The sequence below is a fragment of the Coturnix japonica genome, chromosome 6 (genome assembly GCF_001577835.2).
Source record: "Coturnix japonica isolate 7356 chromosome 6, Coturnix japonica 2.1, whole genome shotgun sequence".
Lineage (NCBI taxonomy): Eukaryota > Metazoa > Chordata > Aves > Galliformes > Phasianidae > Coturnix > Coturnix japonica.
The window spans coordinates 12,331,553-12,348,903 of record NC_029521.1 but is presented as its reverse complement, the minus strand read 5'-3'; the positions used below and the strand labels follow the sequence as shown (position 1 = coordinate 12,348,903).

At 39.3% G+C, this 17,351-nt stretch overlaps 1 long non-coding RNA gene across 1 annotated transcript in view; it reads left to right on the top strand.

Moving 5' to 3' along the window:
• LOC107315776 overlaps positions 1-15,695 on the top strand; it is a 115,183-nt gene extending 99,488 nt beyond the window's left edge. Inside the window, exons 2-3 of the long non-coding RNA XR_001556052.2 lie at positions 11,411-11,878; positions 14,515-15,695. This is a non-coding gene — a long non-coding RNA (uncharacterized LOC107315776). The remainder of the gene's footprint in view (positions 1-11,410; positions 11,879-14,514) is intronic.
• Positions 15,696-17,351: the final 1,656 nt, after the last annotated feature.

Genomic DNA, 17,351 nt, shown 5'->3' with positions numbered 1-17,351 from the left:
CATTTCTGCAATAGTCTATTATGTTAAAATATTGCTTAAATTGATAGGTGTTTTTAAACTGTTATTCACCTTGTTGATTCATGGTGGTTTCTCCCCTTATTTGGTATGTTCTTAATAACAGGAATAAGCAGTAACAAATGACATAGAGAAAGTAAAAGATAACCAACTAACAAAGGCCCTTGTCTTTCTTGCATACAGGCTTCTCTGTTTCGCTGAAGGGTGATCTTGTTTGCATCATATCTGCAAAACCAAATTTCCAAAACAAAACCACTGTATTTACAAATACATTATGCTACCTATAAACCCTAGCTTGTAGGCTAAACACCCCAGAGTAGAAATGCTTGTTGCACATGTGTGTCAGATTTTGGTCAATAATGAACTCTGGGGTGATGCATCATCATCTTTATCTCAAACTTTTCCACACTGGTGCTATTTTCTGACAGGAATTTCCCTCATGTCTTGACCAGCTGAAGATGGTTAGTAACATCTGTGCTATTACAAGGCAAAGGCTTTTTTAATCAACTTAAAGAAATTCTATAGAATTTAGAGGATTTAATAACTTAATTTGTTTAAATATGAGAAATTTCCTTTTCTTTGTTTACATCTTCTAATAACATTGTCTTATAACTGCTGTAATTATTGTGTGAGAAAATCTTCATGAATGAGAAGTCATGGGTTTGTGTTGTGCCTGTTCTCACCAGGCACAAGTAGGAATATTGTAATAGGAAATCTCAAGACAATTTTTCTGGTGTTATGTTTTTCTGCACTTGAGGCACTTCACCTGTGCTTCACGCACTGCTGACTCACTTGAAGGTTGCAACGGTGGTCTCTCATCAATCATTAGAACAAACAAGATTATCTTTAAGTTAGTGAAAACATTTAATCTTCTTCAGCAATCTCTTAACTTCAGAGGCTGTGTTGCTTTGAGATAATGCATTGCAAAGAATTCAGGGCAATTTCTAAAATGTAGCCATTATAAAATATTTAGAAATTATATCTCAGTTCAAGGTGCTGAACAAGCAGCAGAGGTGAAATACAATTAGGAAAGGAATGTTAACTCTGTAAGTGTGTAGCTATTAAGTGGGTGCAGGTGTATGTGTGTTCAGCTCTGTATCATTGTGCATGCTGTCCTGGGGTTTTGTTACACATGAGCAGTGCTGCTCAGCTGGGTTCTTGTCGGGGCTGCCCCAGCTCCTGTCTCTGCCTTCCTTTCCTGTCTCCATTTAAAGTGGGACTTCATCTGTCCTAGAAGTGATTAAAACAGTGGAAATGTGTATGCTGCTAAGTGGAGTGTACCTCTACTGTACTGCTGTCATTGCTGTACAGAGCCAGCAACAATAGAGGTAGACTGAGTGTTGTGTTTAGCCATGGGAGCACGGGGGGGAGATGTGGACATGGGCAAAAGCAGACCCTCCTCTGCCTGTCCTTCATCACGTTTTCTAGCTGCAAAGCTCCAACTTGGAGAAATACCCACTTGACATGCCTGCCTCCTGATTCATGTGTGACTGAGACTTAAATCTAGTTATCTCATTCTTTTTAACAAGCAAATGTTACATGTAATTAAATTTTGGGTGGAAGGCCTGGATCCTGACTGTTGAAATCATCAGTTGAGATGGAATTGATGTCAGTGGCAGGAAGAAGCCCCTTTCTACCTGCAAGTAGCCAAGGTAGGCTGACAAGCATCCCCTTCCCATGAGGGTGCTGGGTGGTGACTGGAAGCATCTTGCTGCACCTGCTGCTGCTTAGGCCTCCTCTGGTGGCTGAGAACACACTGAGATTTTTAGCCATTGCCTCAGCTGTGCCTGTCCTTCACATCTTCCACATCTCACCTTCTTGGATCTCCTGCTCTGTCTTTCTACTTTACCATTTATTTTCTCCCATTTTGCATTCCCTCCTCCAAGCTGCATGTTCACACAAGAGAAGGAAACGTTAAAGCTATTGTGAAATTTGAGAGCAGCTTAGTGCTTGATGTCATAGAAAGTTCCTTAAGTGCTTCCTCCTGTCTATTTTTTTATCTGTGTTGTGTAAGTCGGTGGTGTATCCTACTGCAAAAGTAGTAAGAAATGTCTTTCATCACCCATTCTTCAAGGCGAATGATGAGACTTTTAGCCTGTGAATAACAAAGTTGTGTCAATTATTTCCAGATATATTCTGAAGGTGAGTTTTAATGAGTTAGCATGTTGCAATAGTTTTATTTGGAGAAAATGCATTTATTTCGAAACAGTGACCTTTTGTTTTCCTGGTGCATTCTCTGAGAAACAGTTTTTAAGCACCAGGTTTAGCTACTCCATAGTATGACCTTGGTTGCAAGCTGAAATCAGACTGAAACTCAAATTTGAGATGTGTTTAATCGTTATCTAAAATTGTGTGGTACTTTGTTTGCTACCCGGAGTCAGTTGTTCATGAAATTCTTCATCTTCTATAACTGGATTCCACTTCCAGTCTTTCACTGAGAATGTGTATAAATGCATATGTTGGCCTCTATCTCTGTATATTTGTAAATGGAGAGTCAGGATGCAAAACTGTAAACTGGAAGAATGCTAACATATTTGCAGAAGTCTGCTTAATGTTTCATTATGTGAAAGCATTTCTTTTTATTTTTTTTAATTTTAAATCTTTTGGTTCCATTCCAAAGTGTTATTTTCTCTTCTACTCTGTGTGTACATGTAACACATAATACTGTAACCCAAAGTTTAGCTGCTTTGTTTCTTTTTACTTCATAACCTTTTATAAGGCTTTGCAAATTAAATTCGGTAATTGAAACAGACAAGTTTCTTTAACACAAATTATAGCCTATCTTAGAATGCATGATCTGTTTCATAGCCATTACTGTGACTAAGTGGGCTGTGTGGCAGGAGACTCAAGACTCTGGCTTAATAAATCATTGCCCGCTTGGTCAGTTTTCGGCATGAAAGAACAAAAGCATAATATAATTTCTGGTTCAAGTAGAGGATTATCAAGAAAGATTTGTGAGTTGTGTGCAACCCCCTAACCTTCTGGGAAAGAAGGCATTCTAAGACTCACTTATCTTCCCATGAATAAATAATACAGTCTTGCCAATTAAAAATCCTTTATTGATGACATGCAGATTTATTTTGTGCCATACCTAGAATGCAAGTATCACAACACAATGTTAAATTCAATTGTGTAGATCTCCCAGTGGGAAGCAAAAAATGTGTAAAAGAGCCCCTGCTTGCTTAGAGAATGTGGGGCAGAGGGAACTGTGCACAACTTCAGGCTAACCATGCTACAGACTGCAAAACCATCTCATGGAGAAAACAAACGTCCAACTTACACAAATTACAATAGAAGTCCAGCTTAGTGATTTAGAGTTTCGAAAATACAAAAGGTATGGTAATATGAAATGGGAATCTCTTCAGAGGTTAGCATCTTGAATGCATGCAGATGAATGAGGATGCTTTAATTGTAGATCGAATGAAGTTTAACTTATTCAAATGGTCCTCTATGTCTCCACTTCTAATTGTACCATATGGCATCACCTAATAAGAGCCAAGTGCAGATGCCAGCTATATCACAGTATGATATATTATAAAGCAATCAAATTTGAAGTGAAGATTTATGATGGAACTCTTCTTTGTTAAAATCAAGCAAACAAAAAAGCCATGTGATCTATTACAGTGACTGAACAGACCTCTATTTAAAGCTCCCGTTCCAAGAACTTGTCCTTCAGCACATGTCCTGCATCCCTAGAAGTCTCAAAGGGGGTTAGGAGCCAAGAGAAGGATGCCAGAGGTGAGACTTACCTTTATGTGGTTGCCAGCATACTTTGCTCAGTAAGGACAAACTGACTGAGGGGCTACTCCCTGCTGGTATGCAGCTGATGAAGCTGGAGTGCCTGTTTCTTCTCATACACCTTAAGTACATTTGGGAATCCCATTTTGGATGGTTCTCCAATTCTTTCTCCTCTCCCCCCACACCCATGGCTATACATTATGGAGGTGGAAGAGAACTTAAGTTTTTATCCCTGCATAGCCCATGCTACATCATTGTTGGTGTTGCTGGCACTGGGCTTGATCACATGTGACTGGGAAAAGCTTTAAGGAGACAATCCCAAAGACACAAAGTGCTGGAGGATCCTCTGCATTCTTTCATTTTCCTATGGGTAGAAGAACATGCTTCTGGGAAGCTAGGATAACTTGAACATTAAATTGGGTTCCAGTAAGATTCTGTATGTTTATATCATCATTAAATATGAATAAATCAATCAATAAGGCAGTATATTCTCTACATTGCCTTCTCATTATTTCCATCCAGAACTCACAGCAGCTTCTTAGAAGCTGCAAAACTGTCATTCATTTCCCTGCTTTGTTATAGAACAGGTGGTGGAATTCAGGTTGTTTACTTTAGTTTTGTTATGAAGCAAAAAATCAGCATATCTTTCTGCTTTTTTATTTATTTATTTTTAGGATCTCCAAATGATTTCTGAAACCTTTAGGAATACCACAAATAACAGCAAAGCATTTGCTGTTGTTCCTCTGGTTAGAGAGGAAGGCACTGTAATTAATGCTGATTTGTTCAAGTTTGCCTAAAACTTAAAGTAGCTTAATAGCAGTCTTGAATTAAGGAATAGCTACATGGAAACGTTTGATTTTTTTCCAATGAGTAAGTTTGAGTAATCTATTCTGTATCTGTAAGAATTTAGGAAAGTTACTTTTATATTATTAGAAACAACTTCTAATTTAACGTTGAAGCAAAAAGCAGAGGCTGAGCTTTTTGGGACAGCAGGAGGACATCAGCATCCATCTGCAAACAGAAGGATTCAAACAGTGATTTCTGCTGTTGCCAGTTAGAGAAGTTTTAGAAAAACAGTCACCAGGAATAATCTGCAGGTGAAGAAATCACAACACATGTGCGTTCTGACTGTCATTTGACCTATGTACAAGCATGTAAATCTCCCATTATTCCCAAACTGAGTAATCCGTAGATAAAACCAAAGCCATCAAGCGGAAGTAATAGTCAGAACTATGTAGCACTGACAGTATGCAGAGCTCGCTGCTCTCCTCTGGCCTTTGTTGCACTGCTTGCTGAGCGAGAGCTGAAATAAAACAGTTGTACGAGAGTGTGTGAATCTTCAAGTACAACAGAATGATCTGTCCAGACTAAAAATACAAGAAAAGATGAAACAGGAGGAAGATTAGGGTTGATGTACAGGGCCTGAGACAAAGCAGTGACAACACGGAGATCTCCTGCTGAAGAGAAGGTATGGGTTTGATCAGATGGGTCAAGCTCTGAGCTGAAGGATTCCTAGTTCTTCCTTGCATCTGTCTTCAGAGACCAGCATATTCGCAGAGCTATTTTGTTACAAAAGTGAAGAAGTGCCCTGGCAAACTTATGCCATACGTGACAAGAAGCAGATCCTCCCAAGTGGAACAGAGCATGTATTTTCCTTTCAGATTTACCCAAAAAGAATTTTCATTGTTCCTAATAATTTAATCCAGGTTCCTGCCTCTCTGTGTATGTTATGTACCGAGAAGTTCAATGTATAAACTCATTTGTCTACTTTCTTTTACTGTTAAAGAGTTTTAGGGAAATAACTGAAGGTGGTTAACCATAATTAATGTGTTTTGGTCTGCCTTCTTCAGCTGTCCTCTTGAGGCAAATTGTCATGATGATACCTCTGATGCTTCAAAAGGTTCCCTTTGGAGGAGAGAGTCTACTGTGGAGTTTCAGTTGTCTGATCTCTCCAGGCTCCTTATACAGTCAGTGAAGAGAAAATCATTTTTCTTGAGAGTTTTAAGAAATTCGGAGCATCTAAATGAGCCTCTCTTCTAAATCAGCCTCTCAGGCAATTGGTCTCTTCCAATGACTATAGGCAGCATATTAAATTTGTGTTGAGAAAAACAAAACACAAACCCAGTACTACTTCCCCTGTGAAATTTTTGCAGATTCAATGCAACTTTTATGTTTGTTCCTGTGTAAGTTGATTAACCTGCATCTTTCTATCCCTAGCTGGGGAATATCTCTGGAAAGAAGAGTAAGTAGTCCCAAAAACACCCCAGGAAGTTCAAGTTAAAGGACAGTTGCATCAGACCTGAGCTGTATCTAGCAATCCTGTTGAAGGCGCTAGCTCACTAAGAGTAAAAGCTTCAAGATGTGTCCTTAAGTAAGTGGAGAGCACTATTAGTTTTGTTATTTTTAACAGGAAGGGAGCTGCCAGATTCATGTTAGCAGATTCTGGTTAAATATCTCAGAGCTGATTTTCGAGGCAACTGGAGCAGACGTCCAAGTGTCACTGCAATCATGCAGCCTCCCAGACTATAACCAGTGCACAGTAGGCTGAGCTGTGGTTTGTGGTTCTTTCACCAGACTCCTGGATGTGCAGCTGGAGGGGGTTCAGGCAACTTGTGGCTATTGTGGGACCCTGGCTCCCCATGCAGCCTCCTATGCTGCACATGTTTCAGCTGTCTGAATGCTGAATCCAGCCAGGAAAACAGTCTGTGTCTGCAAAACCTGTCTAACGAGCATTGTTCTGACGGACTTTCTTCTCCTTTCCAGTTGATTTCCAGCATCTCTGGTAAAGTCATTTTCTTCTCATCACCCTCATGCTGTCACTTACACCCACATCCTAATTGGAGCAGCTTCCTATCATCCACCACATCACCCTTAGCACCAGAGTGATCTTCCATCTCTGCTCTCAACCCTTTCCAGCCAGCCTTTTCCCCATGTGTTGCTCTGTCCTCTCACGCTAAATCTCCCATCTGCATTCTTAGCTTAAAAGTTTCTACTCTTTTGCCGTGGAACTTGAAACAGCCTCATGTAACTCTTTAAGATCCACTCAATAAATTCTGAAAGAGGAGAGGCTATTTAGACTTCTTAGCAAAGAGAATGCAAGATATGATCTCTATGTTTTGAATTAGTTTGGAAAGTTTTTACAGACAATGCTGAATGTTTCAGCTGACACTCATTCATGAACATCTAATTGTACTCAAAACTCAAGTTTTTGCCTATGTCTCCTATTTTCCTGCCATTTACAACCAGCTGGCAAGCACTGAAATCAACAGTGCTTGATTTTTCAGAGTAAAATTTGTGTCTAAATTTAAAGTGATGTATAAAAGTGTATAAAAGCAAATATTATACAAACTTTGTTCTCACGCAAAGAGAACAAGGCAATGGCATTTAAAAAGTATAATAGATCAGCCATTGGATTTTTGCTGGAATACTTCCCATTTCTCTTCAAATGCCTTTTACTTTCACACTTGATCACCAATCCTCTCTCTATAAACCACAGAACTAGAATGTGTAAATTAACTGTGGCATTCTCACTGGTGGAACAGAAAAGGTGATGGGATCTTTGAATTAATGTAAATTGTTTGAGAACTCTTTGTGAGATTTGTTAAGATTTTCTTTTTTAAGGAAACTTTCCCACTCTCTGATCTGGTTTTGGTCAGTATCTTAGTCATGGGTAAGTTTGTTTTATTTTCTTTAAACAGATGTTTTATCTGTCACATATAATGCCAGTCAGATTAGGTAATTCTAGGTGATCTTGTCAGTTTGTTCTGTGTAAGTCTTTACAGGACAGGCAACCTTTACTGAAACAGTTCAGGAAATTCATTTGTCTTCTGTTCGCTGTCATATTTTGCTGTCACAGAAAATCATTTCTCACAATACCATATGTGCTAGAAACTTTATTCTGCTCTATGCTATATCACATTTATTTTATGGTGACTGATACTTGTTTTTTTGTGTTTTAGATCAAGAGGTGCGCTTCTGTAATGGGTTCTGACAGTATTTATCAAATCCACAGCTCTTGCCGTGCTGCATACATGGAAATGAAGGTAAATGCTGTTGGTGTGCAGGCTGAGGCCAGACATTACCATTTTATACAGGTTTTGCAACAGCAGTTTGTTCATTTTAGAAAAGGTTGTCTGTAAAGTGTGAAAGAAGTAGATCATCTGTATCTATTATGCAGGATAAGCTAAATTCTATGAAATGTCTGTTAAGAGAGAGATCACCTGCAGTTTTCATTAACTTGAACTGCCCATAGATGTCTAAGGACAGGACTTGACACGCTTCCTATAGAAATGACATGAAGATTCTTAGTATTACCTTTCACGGTGCATCAAATACATGTTTAAGTCCTAGAAAGTGGCATTCAGCCAGTGCAGGCTCTTACACAGGCTTTAATCTGATGGGGTGACTTCTATGTGAAGCGTTTACAGATTACATGATTCAGTGTTAAAAGCTGAAGAACCAGAGTCTAAGGAGAGATATGTTTTTAGCTGATACTTCAAATAGTGTAGTTGTCTCTATATCTTGTGTCAGTTCATCACCAGGGCACTTCATCACCTTCGAATCAAACTTTTAAGAAAACCTTGATTCCTGAGAACTGCTCAAGGCACAGGCAGGACATGGATAATAGCTGGGATCACTGCTTTAATTATGCTATTGCAACAATAATTAATGATAATTACTTGGAAAAAAAAATGTTAGTTTTAACATAGTTTCTATTCTTGATTTTTAATGCTTGTACTGGTTGAGTTCTGTGCCCTTGAGATGCGTGTGTTTTGCTTTGGTACAAAACACTGTCCTGTGGCAGCACCTGAGCAGGTCAGCAGGGTCAGCATCATTGTGCCTCCTGCTACATCTGCTTTCCACAGGCTTTCATGTCCTCGCATCCCATTCTGTCCTTTGGGTCCCTTTGCACCCTCATCTGCCAGGTGCCACAGGAACAGCTGATTTATAAATGCCCTGCAGGAATGAACTGCTGCAGAACAGCAGTCAGGCAGATGGGTTTTGATGATTTTGCAGCCCCTGTACAGGGCAGCAGCCTGCCCTTCTTCCTCCTTGCTTCTCAGGCTGTCGTTTCCCCCACATGGCTGCAAGAGAAATTCACATGAAGTGACCTGCAGATAAGTGCTAGAGCAAGCTAAGTATACTAAGCACTCCTCTGACTTAAGAAGTCCTTTGAAATGTAGTGTGCTAGAAGTTGGGTGAATATACAATAGTCTACAGATTTATATTTGTGTGTGTGTGCGTGCGCTTGTGTGCCCATGCTTCTCTCGTGGTTCTGCTCTTCCACAGCCATAAGCAGTTGCCTTGTGAGCTCAGCCAGGCCCTGGCTGATGTCACAGCTGTTCTCCTGTCTTTGTGTCTTATAGCAAGGGCTGTGGTCAAGCCACACTGAGCATTTCTCAGAAGAGGAACAAAGAGGAAAAGGGATCAAGTTCTGTGACAAAACCTGTTGAGACCTGGTGTTTTAACAGATCTTTTCCTGGGTTTGATTTTGTTTTGTTTTCGTTCACTGGTTTAGTGTCCTGTAAGCATGCAAGCTTGCAGAAGTGGCTCAGGAAGCCATATTTTTTGTTCTTTTCTCCAGACGTGACCCATTTCTGTCTAGGATGATCATTCAATTCTGCATCAGAGCATGCTTCAGCATTTGGCTGAAGTATATGTCAAACAGAACTGATTCCTTAAAGCCAAGAATAATTTCAAGAATTTATACATATGCAAGGAGCCTTTCTGCCTGGTCTGCTCAGCCCTAGCAATTTGATTACCTTTTCAAGCCCCTCTTTGCAAGAAGAAAGATCAGTTTTTCTTTTCCACTGTTCCTTCAAAAGTAATATTCTTTGCAGCGTGAAAAGCTGTCATGTATAAAGAAGGGCCCATGTACATGCCATCAATACTGGGTGGGTTCCTGCCAGGGAGAAGATGATGTTAAGACTTGTTGCAGACAGAGGACCTGAACACTTTTTTCTTTTAAGAGGAAGGATTCAAACAATTTACATTAAAAGACCTGATCCAGCCATCCATGCTGGCAAACAGCAATTTTATTCCACACTTTGGGAACACAAGTATCATGTTAGCAAACTGACCACAACTCTAGTAAAATAGCAAGTGTTACAGATTACAGGAGATCTTGTGATAGGTATTGCTTGACAACGATACATGTTTGGGTCACAGACTTGGTGACATGATTCCTGCTGGGATGAATAGGTAACATCTGACTGGGTAACACAGAGTGTGCAAAGCAACTAACTCTTCCACTGCTGTCTGGCAACACCTGTTGTAAAGGGAGGAATGCAGAAAAATAAAGCAATATTAAAGGTGAGAAATTTAACTTCTTGGAATTTGTAGAACGGTAAAGATTGTTCTTCAAAAACTTCTCTAGATGGAATTTCTGCGCTTGTTCATCTGCTGAATATACATATATGCCAAAGTAAAGAGTCAGCGTTGTGTCAAAATGTTGACTTTTTTGTTTGTGATTTAATGTTGCATTTTGTGTTACAGTGTATAAATGTGGATGTTTTGATGTTATAGAAAAGAAGTTTTTTTGTGTGGTGGCTTTACTGCTGCTAGCGCTTTGAGTTCCTTTTCAAATTAATAAGCCAGGCCTGCTCATATTGCCCTTATATCACAAGGTAATATCTTTACAATAGAAAGATATGTTTGTGGCAAACGTTTTTATATAATGCTTTTTTTTTTTTTTCCTTTTTTTTCCTTTGGTGTGAAAATGGTTTTTCAGAATGTGTTAGTTTTTCAACTTCAAATAAGCATGTATTATGTTACTTTATTATGCAGAAATCCTATGGACGTTAAGAACAAATATGCTTAGTCCTTCTTTGGACACTTATATAAGGATCTAATCACAAGCCAAGAAAGGCATGTTGTGCAAGTCTGCAGTGAGTTCTGGAGGTGAATATGGTCCAAGTGCTGTTTGAGTCTGCCTCTGACATAGGGCAGATGTGTACGTGTTTGTTCTTAAGAAAATAAGCAAGTAATATAAAATACGCTTGACCTCTGCACTGATTTGTGTTGGTTCTTTTAAAGAAAGAACTCTTGAGGTAGCTCTTGCCAGAGAAGTAATGATAGCTTTTTTAAACAAATTTGCACATTTTCTTTTCAGATCAAGTGTGAAGTTACGAGGTCCATCATCTCTTTTAATATTCATAATGTAAATATATAGGACATGTGGCAGGCATCTTTGGTATCCTCTGCTTTTGGGGATTTTACAGGGCTGAGATACTTCTGTAGGATGTTAGAGATTTTTGAGAAAAATGGTTTCACTCATAACTCAGGAATAGGCCCAATATGTCTGTCAAGATAGAAAGCAAAATGAGCTTAGCTGGAATCTGAACACTCTTCCTCTCCCCTCTTTGCTGGGCAGCTGCTGAAGAATGGTTTTGGTTGACTGAAATGTTGTTAAGAAGTTCTCAACTGGACATAGGGCATTGCCCTCACTAGCCTACAAAACTGCAGCCATGATTCTGAAATGGCAAACTGGCCATTTCTTTGGTTCACACAGGTCAAAAACTGCCAATAAGGGGTTTCAGGCTTTGTAAATCACAAGATGGAAATGGTAAACCCAACAGTGTCTGTGTGCTATGTAAAATCACAGAAGTTACGCTTTATATCTGAAATTTGTAATGTTATTTGTAATTTTTAACTGCAGCTCTCAGTCCTGATTCAGTCCCTGATTCCCTTCAGCATGCAAGCTGTGCTTAGTTCCAAAATGTGAGTGGCTCATGGGCTGCCATTTACCTGCTGGCCATCGAGTCTCATCAGGAGCTGTTTTTCACTCAAAGGGAGCAAATAACATCAGATCTGCTGTTTCATCTTCTTTCCATCATGAGGAATGGATAGCCTTTGGCAGAGAGTCCTCCAGGACTCTACAGGAGGATTTCTAGCACAGCCCCTGGAACAGGATCCTTCAGTGTTGCCCTTGTTGTGGATGTTCTGGGGAAGAGTAAATAGAGACATTTTTTTTCCCTGTCATGGGAGCTTGCTGATGTCTTTCTGCTGGAAGAATGTTGATGCTGTTTGGTAGATCTCCTTGAAAATGCTGGACCGAACACCCTGAGCACCTGGACCAATTTTAGAATGCAGTCTGGACTTCTGTGATATTCTATCAAGGTGTTTGGTAAGTTTAGTATTTAATCTGTTTCCTACTTTGTGTTGATTTCTTTATTTGATCTTGTTTTGCGATCTTTCACCACAGGAAAAATCATTCACGTGACTAAAACAGTATTATGTGTCTAAAAGTTGCCTATTTTTATTGGTACATGCAGACATTCCAGGCACAGTTATCATCCCTGATACAGAATGCCAACAGAGAGCTTTTCAAATAGTCCAATGTTTGGATTGGTAAGAAATGGATGGGGTCATTGTGTGATCTTATGTGGTTTAAGTGACAAACAATGGAGATTCTCAAGAAGAAAAAAACATTTGTCTGCATTCCAGCCCTGACAACGCATACAGTTCATTTATATTAATGTTTTCAAAATTGAATGTACCAAAAGTGCTGCTTGGCATTGAGATTATTGACCAGTTCTAGGCTTGCTTGTATCTAAACTCACCCAGAATCACAGGTTACATGTTCATGCACCTGTTCACTGCATTCACACTAATAGGCTTTCTCAGAACACAAATTCAAGATGGGACCTAAAATGTAGACTGTTGGGTTAGAAGGGAAAGAATATGTCATTTTTCTAGAATGTGCTGGAAAAGTTTGCAGCTCTTCTTCATTTCTAAAGAAATGGGATTCCAAGTCCAACCTTCATCAAGGCTGTGAGTTTCAAACAGAAACTAATAAAGTCAAGTTCTAAATTGCAAAGAGGAGTTGGAAGAGACTCTCTTCAGGGTGCTGGTTGTAAGCACATGACTATGAGCAGACAATGCTGCAAATGTTAGAATGCAAGATTTCTGCAAGATAAGGTCTGTCCTGCTGGGTGCTTTCATACTTGTTTCTTTCCAGCATAAATGGGGAAACTTTACTCTTTTCAGCTGTGACTTTACCTTTTAACACCACAAGTTCAATAGGATGCAAGTGATCCGGATATAAATGACAGTCAGAATTGCTGTGTGCAAGCAGAGGGTTTCTACCATCGAGTGAATACAGAGATAAACGTGTAGTTACTGTTTTAATTATTCACACTCCAGGAGCTTTGCCTATTGTGTTCTCAAGATGAGAAGTGCGCAAGATGCAGCACTCTAAAGAAATTCCATTAAGTGACCTCTTACCAAAAGCATGGCTGAGGGAAAATTGTAATTTTCTTACTCAAATCACGTCAGCACTTTGCCAGTTACATTCTTGAATGCTTTTCAGGTCTTTTTTTGCCCACAAATGCTACACATAAACCCATCTACGGGGTGACTCACAGCATTAGTCCATGTCAAACCTTTTTCTGAAAAGGCTGTGCTGGAGCCATTTGATGTTTGCTAGTGCTCCAAAAGCCTGCAGGCAATGCTCAAGTCAGCTGGGTTTGTGCTGCCGGGGATAAGTGAGCTGGCACTTGGGCTGCTTGCCAGTACAACTGTGATTTCAGTCATAAAATCACATCCCAATTTATAAGGAAATTATATTTCACTCACCAAATTTACAGAGCAGATCATATTGTGGTCAGTATACCCCATGCAGGTACCCCATGGCCAAATTTTGTTGAGCCTAGTTCAGAAGTTCCCTTTCACTTTGGTTTATCCTTTCATCCTAGTTGGAATATTTATGAAAAGAGATGTTTGTATTTGTGTGACAATCAACTTTGTTACAAATAGGGCATAAATACCAATTATTTCCAGGACAAGTTATCACCTAAAGGAAGAACACTTGTCTGTTTTCCCTCTTTTCTCCTTATCCTCTGCAGCCTCAGCCCCTGGATTTCTGCCTTGTGCAGGAAAGTTCCTCAAAGACATAAGGAAGTGGAAAAACTAAAAGGTTCAGGAAAGAAACTGTTTCTGGACAGCACATCCAGAGATGCTGGTTCTCAAAACATTGAAGTCTGTGTTAAAGCCAGAACTTTGCAGAGTGAGGTTTTTCCTTTTTCACCTGGCTTACACAGCTCCTTTCTGCTGTCACAGATCATTGCTTCAAAGAAGCTCTGAAGTTCAGAACCACTCTTTGAAGACAAGAGTTTGGGGTCCAAAGACTGGATTTCCAGTGAGAATGTTAAAAGAAGTAGTGAGCAATCTGAATAACAAGTCTGTGTAGGTTCTTTTAATCTTAGATAGGTCTGAAGGGATTAGTAGGGCTTCTATTTTTTGAGGAAGCTATAGTGCTGTACATGCAGTTGGCCATCCACACTCCAGAGGACTGTGAAATAGGTCTCAACATTATTTATTTATTTATTTATTTATTTATTTCCAGAATGTTTGAAGATTCATTAGGGAGTTAAGGCAGACACTTTCAGGGATGCTATTTAGGAGTGCAGTTGAGGGGAGATGGGACTTCTAGAACCCATAGATTTGAGCTCAGCAAGTGGCTTTTACTTAAGAAAGATTAAAATCTTCTCTGTGGAGGAGAAAAAGGAAAATATTTAACTTTTTTTCTTCTCCCCTCCTCCCAGTTCCTATTTAAAATTGAGGGAGAATAAAAATGGATCACTAGAATATAGCCGTATACATATACTGGAAACAATTGCATAACTGGTGTCTATTGCCTGGTGGTTGTACCAGCATCCATAGTGGCCATTGGCATGTGTATTTTACTATTATTTCATTTGTGCAGTCCACCTATCTTTTATGGATATCAGGCTGCAATATTTGCTCTTTACACTTTTTCAGATGAAAAGAAAAATACTGTAGGAATGGAAGAGGAGCAGACAGCAAGAGCTCACCTTCAAGCCAGGAATCCACTCGGCACTGGAATGGAATGGAATCAGAGGACATGAGAGGACACTGAAGAATATGGGAATGCTAGGAAGAGGGAAAAATTGCAACTGGCATTGCTCAGCTGGAGTAGCTACCATCTGCTTGAAGCTACATTCATTCTTTTGAAGCTACGTTAGGTCTCTGCATGCAACGTCAGTAAAGGCAGCACAACCTAGTCAGTTAAATCCTTCCTTGGATTAGGTTTCTATACATTTTCCTTGGTGATATTGAAAAAATCCTAAGAGAAAGCTGACAGACCTATTATTGCACTGGCACAAGGCATGGTTATAATATTTCAGTGCTTCCAAAGTCAGCCTCATCTCTGAAAATGAGTTACTGCATATGTTCGTGACTAAAGAGCACCTCTGTAAGCACCCAAAGTCCTGTGCAAGATGCATAGAATAAAAAAGTCACGATAAGCCTCCCTTTTCAGTCAGGGAGACTTAGTTCTGTTGGGAACCAGAACTCTACAACCTGTACAGAAAGCTACTGAAGTTATTTTAAAAATGGTACAGTTACTAAGGCAGGCTTTGAGACTGCCTGTGTCAAGTACATAAGGTACTCGGGGTAAATTTGGTTCTGATATATTATGATACATTTTGCTTTTTGTCTGTTTTCCTTATGCTCTTTAAAGTGAAGCTGTTTCTGAGGTCATCAAAATTGGACAGCAGGATTTCCCAATAAAATATCTGTTTTATAAGCATCATATGTGTCAGTGTCCTTGTGTCCGTTCACAGATGCATTTTACACCTTGTATTTTCCTGTTTAAAAATAGGTAAGTGCAAGCCATCAGTGGTGCACAAGGAAGCTCTGCTATGCAGCCAACCAGCTAGCTTGGTGCAGCATAAGGTGTGGGAAAGAAGTGAATGTGGCTTGTAGCGACTGATTGAAGGGGGCAAGGAAGGAGCATGGCAAACAATGAATGCATGCTGTGTGGAGTGTGCTTAGTCCTGAGAAGTAAGAGAGTGAAATGCTGCTGAAATATTGATAGGGAGGATAGACTCTGGAATGATTGACGACATGTGTGTGTGTCTTGGCAAGTTTAATTGGATTTGTTGGGGTAGAAGGTGGAAGAATGTGGTGCATTTCCTTTTATAGGTTTCTTTCTTTCAGACTTCTTTTCTCTCCTGCAGAATTGTCGTTCGATGCATATCCTTTTCATTGTCTGAAGAGAAAACCACGTGTCTGTTCCTCTCAATGTTGAGGAAGCTGCATAGAGGATGAAAAGAGATGTAAAACAAGTTTCATTACATTTTATTTACTACTTGTCTTCACTTTCACTAGGTGTGAATACTCACCGAAGAGTGATAATTTGGAGGGGGAAAAGAATATATAATTGAATAGTGGCTAAGTGAATCTCAGTGTTATGATGCCAATCATAGTAGGAAATCTGTGCTGAATATTTATTATCTGTGTGCTCTACTCTAGCACTGATACACTTCTATTTTTTCTTGGCTTATCCTTAGTCAGGAGTAAGTCAGGATTTTCCCTGGTATCAAGGCCAGAAAGCATAAAAACTTTGGATTTCTGATTCCTGCAAAAACTTTCTGTTTATGATAAATCTAACTTCTTGCATCAGCTGTTTGTTTGATGCTTGCATTGAATTTACTGTTGAGAAGTGCCAGTGTAGGGACTGCATGGATGGCATCTGTAAAGGCTTTATGCACTTTTTTTGGTTTCTGTTCAGGTTTCATCACTCTAAGAGCTGATTCTGAAGATGACAGCTTCCAAGATGTCTGAAAAAGAGAACATCAAACTCTGCTCTTGGGCTCATTGGGAGAGAATTCTGAGCTCTGCAGAGGTGAGTAAAGAAACAGAGAATTGGGAAGAATTTTCTTTGTGTGGGAAAGATTGTGAACTGCTGATAGAGGACACTGCTTCATCAAAGTGTAAACATTTTTATTTAATCCTGCTCTGAGTTCAGCAGGATTCACTAGCCAAAGACCTGGTAATCCTTTTCAAACATGCAACCTTTCCAGGTACTCAGGCACATAAATCAGAGCTGTTGGTGTTCCAACTATTTTCTCTTCCCTTCTTTTCACTCTACACCACCCCACAATCAAATTTAAGTCTGTGGAACTCAATGGGAAAGTTAGGTATAGAGATGGAGAGCTTTAATTAGATGTTCAGTCATCTCTGCGGAGATGAAGCCAAACACGTCTCTGGTAGCAGAATATTTCTGAAACAGTTTGTTTTCAAATAACAAGCTTAATGTAATAATGTTCTTATGCAACACTAAACTTAAGAATGTGTTTTCACTGAAATACAATGGAATCTAAGCTATCAGTAAGACACTTCATTTTCATTTAAGTAACAGCCAGTTTCATTGGAAGAAATATTTCGGAATTTTCTGCTCATACTTGGGGTTGGTTTTGGCATGAGATAAATACATCTTCTTGAGACTGATTAAAAGAATTCTGGGGTTAAAAAAAGGTATAGTGTAGGAGAGCATTAGTTGTTGTCTTATTTGTTTATATAGTTTGTTTTTATGAGTATGTGTGCTAAATCTAATTTTTGAGAAAATGTTATTGATGCAAAAAACCAAGGGTCATGTTTTCTGCTATGGTGTTGTACCTCCTTTCTTATGAAAAACCTGAATTGAAGGGAAAAAAAAAAAAAAAAATCAGAGACATCATTAAGGAAGAATCAATTGATGCCCTTATAGTGTGACTAATGAACCAGCTTCCATTTACTGCTTGCTGTGAATTTGCTCCCTTTGCCCCAGATCTTAAGTACATGGTCAGTTCTCT